This window comes from Salvia hispanica, chromosome 4 (genome assembly GCF_023119035.1).
Source record: "Salvia hispanica cultivar TCC Black 2014 chromosome 4, UniMelb_Shisp_WGS_1.0, whole genome shotgun sequence".
NCBI classification, from domain to species: Eukaryota; Viridiplantae; Streptophyta; class Magnoliopsida; order Lamiales; family Lamiaceae; genus Salvia; species Salvia hispanica.
Genome location: NC_062968.1, coordinates 29,820,786 through 29,836,318, shown reverse-complemented (window position 1 = coordinate 29,836,318; position 15,533 = coordinate 29,820,786). Strand labels below are relative to the sequence as shown.

At 37.1% G+C, this 15,533-nt stretch overlaps 1 non-coding gene and 1 pseudogene across 1 annotated transcript; one reads left to right on the top strand and one right to left on the bottom strand.

Annotated features, from left to right (window-relative positions):
• Positions 1–1,298: 1,298 nt before the first annotated feature.
• Positions 1,299–11,880, bottom strand: LOC125220875 (annotated as a pseudogene).
• LOC125185774 lies at positions 6,530–6,665 on the top strand. The gene has a single exon (XR_007170273.1). It is a non-coding gene; the product is annotated as a small nucleolar RNA Z247 (small nucleolar RNA).
• Positions 11,881–15,533: the final 3,653 nt, after the last annotated feature.

The window sequence follows — 15,533 nt, the reverse complement described above, 5'->3', positions numbered from 1 at the left end:
AAGAAATATTGAGATAAAATTCTCGAACCATATATACACGCGGTACTCTAACTATTACAATCAAAAGAAAAAAAAACAACAATACATGAAATGGAAATTACAATAAAAATTATAAAATAAACTGAACTATAAGTCATGTTGAGAAAACCCCTCTTTCAGCAAGACAAAGTACATTACGGTTAGTGCTCTCGGATTGACGTATTATCTCCAAAGATGAAATCCTCCTAACGTACATAATATCTCAAACCTGCTAGGCACCGATGATTTGATGGAGCTCCAAAAATTGAGTAAAACAATGTTCCTAAAATGTACAATAAAATGTTGGTGGAGAATACTTTAGTTGGTTTGATTCCTCCACAACTCTATGCCTTTTATAGGCATAAAATTAGTCCATGAGAGATCATGAAATTAAAACAATATAATTATAAATTTAAGACAATAGAAGTTACAAAATTTGACTTTTCTTATTCATTTTTGTTTAATAGCCATGTATTAAAAGTTTAATAGTACGTTTCTTATTATGAATACCCGATATTTCTTACAGTTTAATTGAGACATGATTCAAACTAATTAATTGGATGGCGGTGGTAAATTGCACTAATTCTTTAATCCTAATTAATATTGAATTGGTAATGGTAATAAATATGATAATGATAATGGTAATGGCAATTAATATTGAAATAGTAAGAAATATACATGATAATGTATTAAAATGTATGTGACGGTTACAATTTTATTGGTAGAATATAAAAAAAACTTCCACTACATTATTTAATCTAAATTTATTTTAAAAAACGTGAGCTCCAATTCCAATATTATTAAATTGATCCCATAACTTATAAATATATTAGAATGAGGACAAAACTTATAAATATTTCAAAAGAACGCCAAAACTCGGCTTTTATATATGTATAGATAGTATTAATAGCGAAGTGACATATTAAATACTAAATGCTAATGGGCTATAGGTCTATTATTATTTTACTAAAAGCCCAATAACAAACACACTGTTCATCTTCTCTCTAGCAAACGGCAGATTCTACAAATCGGTGCAGCGCCCTAGCGCCCCAAAAATCCGGTGATAACAGTGGTCTGGAACCAGCCAAGCCCCCGCTGGCGCGGTGGCTTGGTCTATGCTGGTTCCGAGTACTACTCCATCCCCTTGTTTATCTTCTAAGGTGCCGTTCGATTGTTATAACTTATAATGTGATTATCCATATACGATTAAGTTATGAGATTAATCTAGTTCAAGAGGGGTGGTTATATATGACTCCATTATATATCATATAATTAGTCATCTAAGCTTCGAATTTCTCCATATCTTGTTTTTTCAAATTAACCAACGCCTCTATTCCACCCTCACTCTTGGTATCCATAAAAAGGACCAAATTCTTGAAAGGGAACCCGTCAAACCCGACCCAAACGGGTTTTCCCCACCCGAAATCAACTTCGTATGACGGAAACCCGCATAGGCTCGTGAAGTGGAATCTCACCAGCTCCCTCTTTGTGTGTTGATCAAACATCTTGCTCATGAACTCCAAATCCTTCTCACCATCCTTCAGCCGAGCCACGTAGCCGCTGTCCACGGCTTCCCGCATCTTCCGCAGGAGCTCCACGCCCTCGTCCCCGGCTTCCAGCCTCGCAGTCCACAACCTGACTGTGTTCCCAAAGTGATGCTCCGAAAGAGGTGGGTCGGCCCGGGTGCGTAGGTTCACGGCCTGGAGCACCGCATATATTTTATTCGGGTCATGTTTCATGCCCGTGGCTGAAATGAACTGGGTCCATATAAATGCCGACAGCGCCTCCACCCGGCTCGGTCGGTGGCCGCCACAGGCAGTCAAGTACCTAAGTACCTGTTGGAAAATGAAACAAAAAACTAATTACCAATTGGTTTTAGAGTTGAATTTCTATCATGTTATCTGAGTGAATCATTGACTGTGAATTAGATTTAACTGATTCAACAGTATATCCAGACTGAAACTAAAAAATAATTCACTCAGCGGTATATATGGGCCAGCTCGATAGAGGGCTACTCCAACCCTATAAAAAATCAAACCTTAAAAGGTTTAAGGGAGGGTGTTGGCAAATGAAACAAAAACTTATTACTACATTCATTTGTCATTTCTTGTCACTAGTTTACTTTTTTTCATTCTTCTCGCCAAACTTGTCACACTTACTTTTTACTACTATTGATAATGGACCCCACGTTTCACTAATTTATTTCACTCACATTTAATTAAAAACTAATAGATATATAATGTAACGCCCCACTTTTCGAATCCTAATTTTTGAGCCATAAATTTTTTTTGCATTAAATGCTTTTAATGTCGTGAAGTATGTGAATTAAATGATGCGTGAATTAATTGTATGATTCTTTGTGACCTAATTGCGATTTGGAGTTGAGATTGATTTGAATAGTCAAATCTGTTGATTATATGACGTGGCTGTTGAATAGTCAATATTGTTGAAAATGTGACGTGGAGGTGGAATAGTCAAAATGGTTGAAATTGTGACTTGACTGTGTGAATAATTGATGCGGGGTGAAATATATATTGTGGTGAATTATTTTCCTAAGGATGAGTGAGATTGAATATGTTCATCCATAATTATTCCACCCATTTTATTGGAATTTTCGACCACTATGATTTATTCGAGAGGAATCCTATTTTCTTAGATTTAATTAATTGCTTGGGATATTTATCCAATTAAATCCAAAACCCGATTATTCTTTATTTCTCCATGAGAAAAATCGATCCCCATGTTATTTCCAAGGAGATTTCGAAAATCTCCTATTTATGGAGAGGATGAATTAATTATTATATTATTTGATCCCTTCTATGAATAAATGCAAATATCCTAGCATATCTTACCATATCTAAGGAGATCTTGTCATATCCTATTTTAATTAGGATTTGAATTTAATTCCTTGTGGGAGAGCAAGAAAAAAACGCCACTTCCTTATTTTATTATGGGAAATTATTATTTTATTCTGCTCTGTGATATCTCTTGCTCCGTGAAAATCTAAATAAATCCTACGCATAATTTAAAGGCAGATATCGCCTATTCCTATTTGATAGTGGGATTTATTATTTTATTTTACTCCGTGATATTTTATTCTATTATGTGAAATACCAAATTAATTCATATGCTAATTAATTAGCATAGAATTTGAAATCCCCTTATTTCTCCCCGTAATTCACGTCAACTTCCCTCCCCCATATCTTTCCAAATCTTTATTTATTTAATTGTGAGATTATATTCTTCAACTCTATAAATAAGAGAGAAAAACCTAACCCTAGCCACTATCATCACACGCCTCCTCCCTCACTCCCACACGCCACTTTTCTCTCTTCCACTCTTCTTCAACTTGTTTTCTATTTTATTCAAGATCCTTTCGTTCTTTGCAAAGAATTGAAGTTGAAACTCAAGAATTGTTGAAGAATCAAGGCTATTAGTTTGTTCTACCGTTCGTTCTATCAAGAAAAGGTATTTTTATATCGATATTTTCTCATCTAACCGATTAATCGGTGTTCTTGAACCCTCATGCATATATATCGAGTGAAAGGGGGGAAAACAGTTGATGAAAGGGAAGCATGTATGTGTGTGTCTATCGGCGTGTGTATGTGTGTGTGTGTCGATGTGTGTGTATGATGTGTGTTGTGCGAAGAACACTCATGCGTGACCATGTTGTGATGGTAGATCCGACATTCAAGTGTGAATAAATTGATATTATGAGCATGCCGTGATTGTCAATGTTAATATAAAAACCAATCGGTGGAAAAAGGGAAACGTTTGGGGGCATGCATGATTAGTTCGTTGATTGAGACTGATTCGTGATACATATTATCTAAAGGTGATAACTCGCGCCCGAAGCGTGATAGCAAAGGGAAGAAAGTACTTGATATTTGACCAGTCGAGGTGGGCTTTATTTTCCTAAACTCTCTTATATTGAAAAGCATGATTATGGCGTTATAAGGGTGGTTTAAAATGTTATGTCATGTCTGTAATTGTTTTGATGATGTTTGCCTAATGCCTAGTTTGTGAGTTCGCTCCATTAGGCTATAGGGTTATGTTGTTTGATGCCTAGTTTGTGAGTTCGCTCCATCAGGCTATAGGACTATATAAACGAATTTGGGTCTGAGTAGGGCCGCAAACCCTATACACAGTTGGGATCGGGAGCCGTCCTTTCTAGTCGGCCGGTCTCGTGGGCGAATAGTGTGACCACACTTTCGTCGCACTATGGAAATGTTGTGATTGATGGATTGTTGAGAAAGTGGGGGAGATTGTTTTGACTGGCCAGTCTATGAAATTATTTTGTGATACTCGATGATTCTTTTCTAAATGCAAAACTCGAGTTCACTATGGTATGGATGACATATCTATTAAAATGTTTTCGGCATGAGTCCACTGGGTATTTCAAAATACTCAGCCCTGCATGTGTTTTCCCTATGTGCAGGTTGAGCTGGCGACGAGCGGTTGGTGGTGTTGAGCAATTTAATAAAAATACTATGGTTGTCTTGAAACTCCAAGTGTCGTTGTGTCTTCACACATGACTTCACTCTCCTCTTGGATGCTTCCGCTGAAACATGTTTTATTTAACGTTGACTGATCTTGAAACTATATTAATTTCCGTTTAGAACCTAGAGGCATGATATGATTTGGATTTCATTGAACCCTTATCGTTTTGATCATTTATAGATAGTTGTTATCCGTTGGATTTAACTGCCAAAGCATTGCTCTGACATTTCTCGTTGATTAACCATTCATTAAAGACGTTGGTCAAATCCTTTAATGAAACCCTAGACTTCGTCTTTGTTTGTCATTTAAGCCCTTTTTAGGTCGCGATCGCCCGCATTTATTGAACCCTAGAAGGGCGGTCGTGACATATAAACTACCCCATTCGTCAAGATGACCATCTTTCCTTTTTTGTTTGTCTCAATCAAGATGATCATTTTCTATTTTGAAATAAACTCGCACGTTTTTTCCTCATTAAAATATTCAACTATTTTTTTCTCTAGTTATTCCACCTAACATACTCTCTCTCTTCTTTTTCTTTTTTTTTTTGAGTGGGATGAAAGGAGTATTACATTTCTTTACATTTTTAAAAACCCGTGATAATAAATGATGGACAAAGCGAGTATACTAATGATCTCACATCATTGCAAAGAGATGGTAACTAAAATCATTATAGTATAAGTCTTAATTACCACTCTTCTAGTCACCAATTGATTTTAGGATGAAATACTATGAATTTCTATCAGTACCTTTCCTGGAGAGCGGCAATTTTCGACGCGGGGAATGTGAAGATTCTAGTCTCGATTTCTTCTTTCAATATTCCCAACGCAGGGTTGTAGCCGGGGATGTCACGTGGTGGGAAATAGGAGGCCGCGTCGAACACCACCGGCAGCGTGCGACCGCCTCTGGTGGCAGCGGACCAGGCGTTGGCGAACATGAAGGTTGATAGCGCATCGCCGATTTTGTGCAGGAACAGGATTCCAACGGCAACGCCGCCGCACCGGAAATAGGTGACTTGTGCCGCCATGCATAAACTTAGGGCTTTTTGAGGGATTGCGAATTTGGAGGTGTTTTTGGGGTCCGGATTGGTGACGATTTGTGAGAGGTTGCAGTTGGCCTCGGCCTTGACGAAGGGGACGCCGACATCGTTGCAGTCAACGTAGGAGTTGCCGACGAGGCAGCCGGCGAGGGGGTAGAATGTGGAGACTGTTGGACGACTTGCTGTCGTGAAGGAGTTGGAAGACGTGCAATGCAGCAAATGAGTTGGCAGTTAGAAAAGTAATGGATGAAAATTGTGAACAGTTAAAATAGTTATGGATGAAGAGTGTGGCAGCAGTTAGAATAGTCATGGAACACGTTCTTGTTTAGCATAGTATATATATGTATTCATGTAATGTAATTGATCATCTTTTGCAAAATATTGAAATCATCCGTATCTTCTCATATCAGAAACTCTTCTATCATTTCCTAGTATTTATGTTCATACTTTAACATGGCTGAATCCGAGAACTCTGGATTTTCCATGAATGCATCCTCACTCTCCTCTTCAAATTTCTCTACACCCATTCTTCCGCATAATCATCCTATTTCAGTCAAGCTATCTGAATCCAACTTTCTTATCTGGAGACAACATGTCCTTGCTACTGTGAGAGGGTATGGTCTTGAACATTTTCTAACGGGAGATTATGATATTCCTCCCAAAGTTGTCACCTCCGCTCAAACAAGCGTCGAGAAGGAAAATCCAGAATACCTATCTTGGCATCGCCAGGACCAGCTGCTCGCGGCATGGATCCAAGGATCGTTGTCTGAAAGCATCATGATCTCTGTGGTCGGTCTCGATACTAGTCGAGATATTTGGAGAGCTTTGAAGACCAGTTTCTCCAGCCAATCAAAGGCCAAATTAATGCAGTACAAGCTGCAACTACAGACATTGAAGAAAGAAAATTTATGTATGAGGGACTACCTCAACAAAGTTAAAACATGTTGTGATTTACTTGGATCTGCTGGTTGTCGCATCCTTGAAGAGGATCAGATCCTACACATTTTAGTTGGGTTTGGTGCAGAGTATGATCCAGTCATGGTGACCATAACTTCCAGATCTGATGGATGGACTATTCAAGATGTGAGTGCTCTCTTACACAGTTTTGAGTCAAGGCTTGAGTCTGCCAAATCTCAATTGTCTGCTAGCTTCGATGGTTCTCAACCATCGGCTCATATTATGCATTCTGGTGCTCCACGAAGGGATGGAAACCAACACAACAGGAACTCCTATAATCCCTCCAGAGCGGAAGGAAGCAGAGGCAATAGAGGCGGTCGTGGAGGTCAAGGAGGACGCACTGGAAATCGGTTGGTATGTCAAGTTTGCCAAAAGCCTGGACACTCGGCTGATCGTTGCTGGCATCGGTTTGAACAAGGTTATGCTTCCCAACCTTCTCAAAGAGCTGCCCATTCAACTCAACAAGAACATGGATACCAACCACATATTCAGCAGAGTGGATTCCATTCCGATCCATCTGCTCACATGGCGTTTGCTCGTGGAAATCCCAGCTTCGTCGCCTCATCTCACTCTCGTCCTTCCAGCTGTCCTACGCCCTCTGAGTGCAACTATCAAGGCTCTCACTCCACAGCTTGGTACCCGGACTCGGGTGCTACCAATCATGTCTCGAGTGATCTCTCAAACTTGAACTCATGCTCAGAATATTTTGGAAGTACAGGTTTGAACCTTGGTGATGGTTATGGTGTTAAGATTTCTCATGTTGGTCACTCCTTTGTCAAATCCTCACCCTCTACACATTCTAGAACTCTGCTAGTTAATAATCTCTTACATGTTCCTCAAATAAAAAAGAATTTGCTTAGTGTGTCTCAGTTTGCAAAGGATAACAATGTTTTCTTTGAGTTTCATCCTGATTTCTGTTATGTGAAGGATCAAATCACCAAGTCCATCATCCTAAAGGGAACCCTTGATCGTGGTCTCTACCATTTCCTCCTCCATACACCTCATCAGTTCGTTCCAAAGTCTCCTCAAATTCCTCCAAGTTCGCCAAGCTGCAGTAGCTCACCTTCGGCTTCCCCAGCTTCTTTAGAGCATGTTCTGCCAGTTGCTTTTTCCTCTTCTAGTTCTAATACTTTTAGCATATATTTATGGCACAAGAGGCTAGGTCATTCTGCTTTTGACATGACTGAGAAAGCTCTCACCCACTGTAATATCCCATTTCATTCAATGAGAAAAAGTGTGTTGTGTCATCCTTGTTGCATTGCAAAAAGTCATAGACTCCCTTACCCCTCTTCCACTTCCTCTTATAATGTTCCTTTACATCTTATACATAGTGACTTGTGGGGACCATCACCAATTATATCAAACAATGGATATTTTTATTATGTGACATTTGTTGATCACTTCACTCGTTTTACTTGGCTTTATTTGCTGAAATCCAAGGCTGAAGTTAGGGTCATTTTTCAAAACTTCAAAGCGTCTGTGGAAAATCAGTTCAGTCACAAAATAAAGATCCTTCAATCTGATTGGGGAAGAGAATATCAAGGTCTCAGTTCATTTCTTCAATCTTCTGGGATTACCCACCGTGTATCATGCCCTTACACTCCACAGCAAAACGGGCTAGCCAAGAGAAAGCACCGTCATATTATTGAGATGGGTTTGGCATTGCTCGCTCAATCTGGTCTTCCACAACGGCATTGGGATGATGCCTTTCTGACTGCAGCTTTTCTCATCAACAGAATCCCATCCAAAGTCCTTCTCAACATCTCTCCATTTGAAAAGCTTCATAATTGCAAGACAAACTACCATGAGCTACGGGTCTTCTGGTGTCTTTCTTACCCTCATATTCGTCCCTACAATAAGCACAAACTCCAATACCGCTCTGAGGCAGCTACTTTTCTGGGTTATAGTGGTGCACACAAGGGCTACAAGGCTCTACTATCTAGTGGTAAGGTTCTCATCACCAGAGATATTATTTTTGATGAAACCTCATTCCCTCATCTCTCTCATTCTTATCCTTCACATCATACGTCTTCAGATCCCCTACCTCCTGCCCCCACACCTCTATCAGTTGCACCTCTGCCACCTACACTACCATCGCCGCGTCCAATGCTCTCTCATGCTCCATCATCTCCTATCCCCACTCCCCCTACAGATTCACCATCTCCATCTTTATCATCTAGTCCAGTTCCGTCTGGTTCAGCTGCTCACTCTCCTGATACAGCTATTCTTTTTCCTACACAAACTGCTCCTGTATTACCATCATCATCATCATCATCTCCTCCTTCTCCCGAACCATCTTCACCTCTTTCTCCCACTCCAAAACATCAGATGGTCACTCGTTCTCGTGCGGGTATCTTTAAACCTAAGGTTTATCTGGTTTTCCCTTCTGCCACAGGTATTCCTCGCTCCATTTCTGATGCTCTTCTCATTCCCATTTGGAAACGTGCTATGTATGAAGAGTTTTTAGCACTCCTTCGTAATCATACCTGGACACTCACTGTTCTACCTCCTGGCCGCAACCTCATTGGTTGCACTTGGGTTTTCAAAATAAAAAAGGATTTTGATGGATCTATTGCTCGCTACAAGGCGCGCCTTGTTGCTCAAGGCTTTTCCCAACAGCCCGGCTTTGACTTCAACGATACCTTCAGCCCTGTTGTGAAGCCAAATACGGCCAGGGTCATCTCAGCATTGCAGTCTCCTCAGGTTGGGGAATCACTCACCTTGACGTCAACAATGCCTTTCTCCATGGCAATCTTGAAGAGGAGATTTATATGAAGCAACCTCCTGGCTTCCATCAAGGTGCTCCTAACCTTGTTTGCAAGCTCAACAAGGCTTTATACGGCCTCAAGTAAGCTTCGCGATCATGGTTCTCCACTGTCTGTATTGTTCTTTCGTCTCTCGGCTTTTCTCAATCCCAGGCGGACACCTCCTTATTCTTTCGAGTCCAGGAGAAGGCGACCATCTATTTGCTTATATACGTTGATGACATTTTGATTACAGGGAATGATCCATCCTCCATTCGACATGTTATCAACAGTCTTAGCTCTCATTTCTTGCTCAAGGACTTAGGGGAAGTGAGGCATTTCCTTGGTATTGAAGTGACTAAGACAGTGGATGGTCTTCACCTCTCTCAAACTAATTATTTGAAGGAACTTCTTGAGAAACTCCAGATGCAGGGAGCTAAGGGGTGTCCTACTCCCATGCTCTCTAACTCTAAGCTATGCAAGACCGAAGGAAATCCAACAGTTGATGGAGAGATCAGCTTTTGTGTTAATAAAGTCAGCCAATTCATGTCATGCCCTCTTGATTCACATTGCAAGGCAGTGAAGAGGATTCTTAGGTATCTTGCTGGTACCCTAGACTATGGTCTCCACATCAAGCGAACTAATAACACTCTGACTGCCTTCTCTGACTCGGATTGGGCAGGTGATCTTGATGATAGAAAATCAATTTCAGGTTATGGAGTATACTATGGTTCGAATTTGATATCTTGGTGCTCAAAGAAACAGTCGGTAGTTTCTCGTTCTAGTACGGAAGCTGAGTATCGAAGTCTAGCCCACACCGCTTCGGATGTGACGTGGGTGAAGTCCCTTCTCACTGAGCTAGGCGTTCAATGTTCTGGAGTACCAGTTGTGTTGGTTGACAATTTGAGTACCATAGCATTGGCTTCTAATCCGGTATTGCACGCTAGGACCAAACATATAGAGATCGATATTCATTTTGTTCGCGATATGGTGCAAAGAAAGGAATTGGATCTTCGTCATGTTCCGACTTATGATCAAATAGCTGATATTTTTACAAAACCTCTCAGTTACCAATTCTTCTCGAAGCTGAGGAACAAGCTCGGAGTTTGTCCTCTGTCTTCTCTCGAATTAAGGGGAAGTGTTGGACGACTTGCTGTCGTGAAGGAGTTGGAAGATCAGACGTGCAATGCAGCAAATGAGTTGGCAGTTAGAAAAGTAATGGATGAAGATTGTGAACAGTTAAAATAGTTATGGATGAAGAGTGTGGCAGCAGTTAGAATAGTCATGGAACACATTCTTGTTTAGCATAGTATATATATGTATTCATGTAATGTAATTGATCATCTTTTGCAAAATATTGAAATCATCCGTATCTTCTCATATCAGAAACTCTTCTATCATTTCCTAGTATTTATGTTCATACTTTAACATGGCTGTAACCAAGGCTTGTTTTAAATCCATGAATTCTTTCAGAGAGGGTTTCCGACAAGGATTTTTTGAGGTGGTTTGATTTTTGGGAGTTGGGGATTTTGGGGTTTTATGAGTAGAAGTAGACGAGTTGTGGGAAAATAGGGGGAGCTAATTTATCAAGAAATGAGAGGTGATATTTTGCAAGAGATTTTCCATCGAGATTACCTTTATTTCAATCCCCATTTCTTGAGAACTTTGATCAGTTTTTTGGTCACTCTCTAATATGAATGTTGATAATCTTATGAAATACATCCCACTTTATGTAAACGAATTTCAATATTATATTAGGACTATTATATATGTAATCTCATAATCATATACACTGACCACTTTGTAAAATATAAGAAACGTATATATATACGCCACGCTAATCATGCCAAATAACTGAATATCATGTCTACATTTTACATTCGTGCTAAGCACGACATATTATATACTCCCTTCATCCGCCATCAGGAGTCCCGGTCAGTGGCAGAACTACGTAGGGCCAAGCCCCTGCGCCAGCGAGGGCTTGTCCAGCACCGGAACCCTACCCCGCCTTATACCTCCGTTCTCCGACCGATCTCATCCCCAATCAAGCCCTGCACTTCGACAGTTTAGATTTCAGGGAAACCGCCGCCGCGCTGATTCTGCGAAATTGAATAATTATTGGAGAAGATGAGACTTAATTGGGCTTATAAGTTTTGGGCCATTTATATAATTGTTGGGCTGATTTTAATTTTTAGCTATAGTAAACTAATGATGCCTCTGACTTAAGCAGGTTCAGATTAGAATTTGATGGGCACGTAAATGTTTATAATTTTATCAAATTAAATAATCTCAAGTGCATCAATAGTGTGCAGTCCGTTTTATATAAGTTTTATATGCCCGAATACCTCCTAATTTACTTTGTACTTGGATTAAGATCACTGGTTTGTAGAATTAGAATTAGTAGTGTAAAATTATTTGTATTATACAAGTAGTAGTTAATAAATTTATTAGCATGTGAAACTTGTGAAGGCATATTTGTAAAATAGAATAGGAGATGAATGACTGAATAATATATTAATTGTATATATTGAGAAAAAAAATTTCAAAAAAATCAGAATTAGATTATTTTAGGTGATTTCAAGATATAGCGATTTATCGAAAACAGTTACTCTCTTCGTCCGCCATTAGAAGTCCATGTCCATTTTTATTATAAATAGTATGTATACCTCATTTTCTACTAACTCATTCCACTCACATTTTATTATAAAACTAATACATAAAAATGAGTCTTACATTCTACTACTACATTTTTTTTCATCCACTTTCTTTTAAATTTCTTAAAACCTGTGTAGATCTCAAATAAGACTCCTAATTGCATATGTAAGGAGTATCATCCAGTGTGTCGTAAAAGTTGCACAGACATTACATGTAAAGTTAAACAATTTAATAATATTATTATTATTTTAAAAATTTTAGCCCCGGCTTATTTAATTTCCTGGTTCCGCCATTGGTCCCAGTCACTTTTGCGCACTCATTTTATAAAGATAATAATAAATAGTTAAAGTGGAGAAATGGTAAAGTAAGAGAGAGAATAATGTTGAGAAGAGTCTTCTTAATATTATTCTTTCTCTTACTTTACCATTTCTCCATTTTAACTATTTATTATATCATTTTTACAAAACGAGTGCAAAATTGACTGGGACTCATAATGACGGACGGAGGCAGTATTGTTTTAAAATGTTTATAATATTATTAGCTTAAATTTTTTTTAAAAAAATTTAGTATTATCTATATGTCATTAATAGACACAACATTAACCGTTTAGTTTTGTACTCTCCGTCCTAGTCTAAGTGAGACGTTTCATTTTTTACCTGTTTTGGAAAAATGATACTCCCTCAGTCCCTGAAAATTTGTCATTTATTTTTATTTTCTTTCGTCCCTAAAAATTTGTCACCTTTCATTTTTACTATTTTTGGTAGTGGACCTTATATTCCATTAACTCATTTTCACTCACATTTTACTATAAAACTAATATATAAAAGTAGGACTTACCGCTACTAACTTTTTCAACCCACTTTCTATTATATTTCTTTTATATGTGTCGAGTCAAATGGTGATAAATTATGAGGAACGGAGAAAATAATAAATAGTTAAAATAGAGATAAAATTAAGTAAGAGAGAGAAATTTTGATATCTAATATTAAAAACTATAAATATCTAATAGTGTAACACCTATGCACGACAATCATCTACAATCCAGATTCTGTATGCATTTATATTTTTGTTTGTAATTTGTATACTTTGATACTATTGATAATAATTTAAGAAAATAGAATAAATATACGGATATAATAATAATTGTAGCATGAAAATAAAATTAAAATATAATAAAATACACAACTACTCGCTATGTCTCATTCATGATGTCCACCTTTTTAGTTCATTCATAATAAAATACGGATATAATAATAATGAGTAAATAATTTTTATAATTTATATGAATAGTAATATTGAAAAAATTATGCCAAAAAAGCGTCCTAAAGTTTTTGAGATATGGTTTCATACAGAGAAAATAGTTCCGTTTCAACTTTTGTTCAGATATTATACATAAAATTGAATATTTTAGATGTTTTTTCTTTTTAAAAAATAAACACCGGCTTATTCCAAATCCTGGTTCCGCCACTTAAACCACTGAACACTTATTCATAGTTGCCAATAACCGCCGTATATTATTCTCTCGTTCCCCCTGCCCATATGCCACACGCATACCAAGCACAAATAGAATAACACAAATAAAAAAACTTGTAACTTTTGACATTCTTACGATTTTCTTGGGTCAGTATCATTTATTCTAAATCAAATCAATGATAATTATCCCAAAAACTTATTGACTAAGAAACCGATTATGCATAGAAATTTATAGTTGGTAGCTGTCAATTATTGGAAGCCGTTATTTATATCCACAATGTTTCTAATCAATTCATGATGAATTATGTTTAAATTTATTATGTAGATTCCAGCAAATAATAGTAACTTAAATTATTCTATGCATGGACTTTAACAAATATAATAAAAAGTAGAAATGACTGTCAATATAAAAACTTGTTAATTACTATAAACTACTGTTAACCCACATGCGATGTACGAATGAATATTTTTTTATTGTACGATTTAAAATTTTTAATTGATTAATTAAAATAAGAAATAATATAACTATATAATATTTTAAAATATAAAAATATACTATATAATAACAAATCAATAATTATATACTCCTCAATTCATTTTTACACCTAAAGACATAAAATTAAACACATTCAAAATGGAATCAAGGCAAAAACGATTATTTGGACAACAATGAAGAGAGTATATCAAGTGTTGACATTTTTGAAAAATATGTTTAAACCAATCCTTTATATCTCTCTACTAAAAAAATTTAAATCGCACTTTTAACAAAATAATGAATCGATAACTCATAATAATGAATCGATAATTCAATGCCTTTTATAGGCACAATAATAGGATACGAGAGATCATGGAATTAAAACATTATAAATTATAAAATTAAGACATGAAAGTTATAAAAATTGTTTAATGCACAAAATCCTATTTAAATATCTAAATTCATACGAGTTGCTTATAAATATTCAAATTCATTGGCACGTTTTAATTATTTCACTATTTGGACGTTACTTCTTATAAAATATTCAAATTCATGGTTATGTATTAGTTATTTCACTATTTGGACGTTACTGCTTAGAGAAATAAATTCTCATCATTAGAGAAATAAATTCCTCTCACCATAACCATCCAAATATATATGATTATGATTATAATCAATTATCTAATTTAATAGTTTTTTTTATTGCACTTATATCCTTTGCACAAAATAGTTATTCAAAACAATGCAAAACTCGCCTTTTATATATGTACATGAATTTATTAATTCATCATAAGTGATCAAATATTATTTTTTGCGACACCACTTAATATAATTATAGCGCCAGTGACAATGTAAATATACAAAAATAATAAATTGTGTAAAAATAAAGATAAATATTATGTATGTTTCGAGTTAAGGATATTACAATCCCTCCTTCTCCAAGACTTGTATAAGAAATATTGGAATAAAATTCTTAAACCATATACACACGGTACTTGATCTTGCAAAGACCACAAGGTGCCAAGAGGAGCATCCACATCAATCTGCCAAAGTATGACAAAAATAGGATGAGTACAAGTCCAGCAATTCATAGAAAAATGTTGTAAGATGAAAGGGGTAAGAATCTTGGAAGAAGACAGCTCAAGGCTGACCATAAGGACGATTTGGGACTGCCAAGAATCTCACAAAATGGGAATAGAACCATTCTAGACAAGGTCTCATGACCTCATCACAAGCACAAATAGGGAAACTGTTTTGTTCCTCCATCAAGATCAAGGAGGCAGAGGATCAGCCAAGAAGGCAAACCCCATAACTTGCACCAATTTGGTATAAAAAGCCTTCTAGCAAAGCTCAAAAGGGAACCAAAGTTGTAGCCCCAAAGTAGGAGCCTTTGTCTCCAAGTTTCAAGCACAAACAACCAAAAATAGAGCACTATATAAGTAGCCCCATCTACCTTCTCCTCCCCTCATTTTCGACACCACAAATTCACTCAAAATCAAGGAGTGCAGCAAGGAGTGGAGGAGGAGCAAGGAGGAGTTGTGAGGCAGGACATCGATCGCCATCTGAGAGGAATAATCAAGCTAGGTAATCCCAACAACACCCTTTGCATCATATATACCAACCACAACACTTAGCCAAGAACTTAGAGCTCAATAAGATTTTCACAACAATAGCT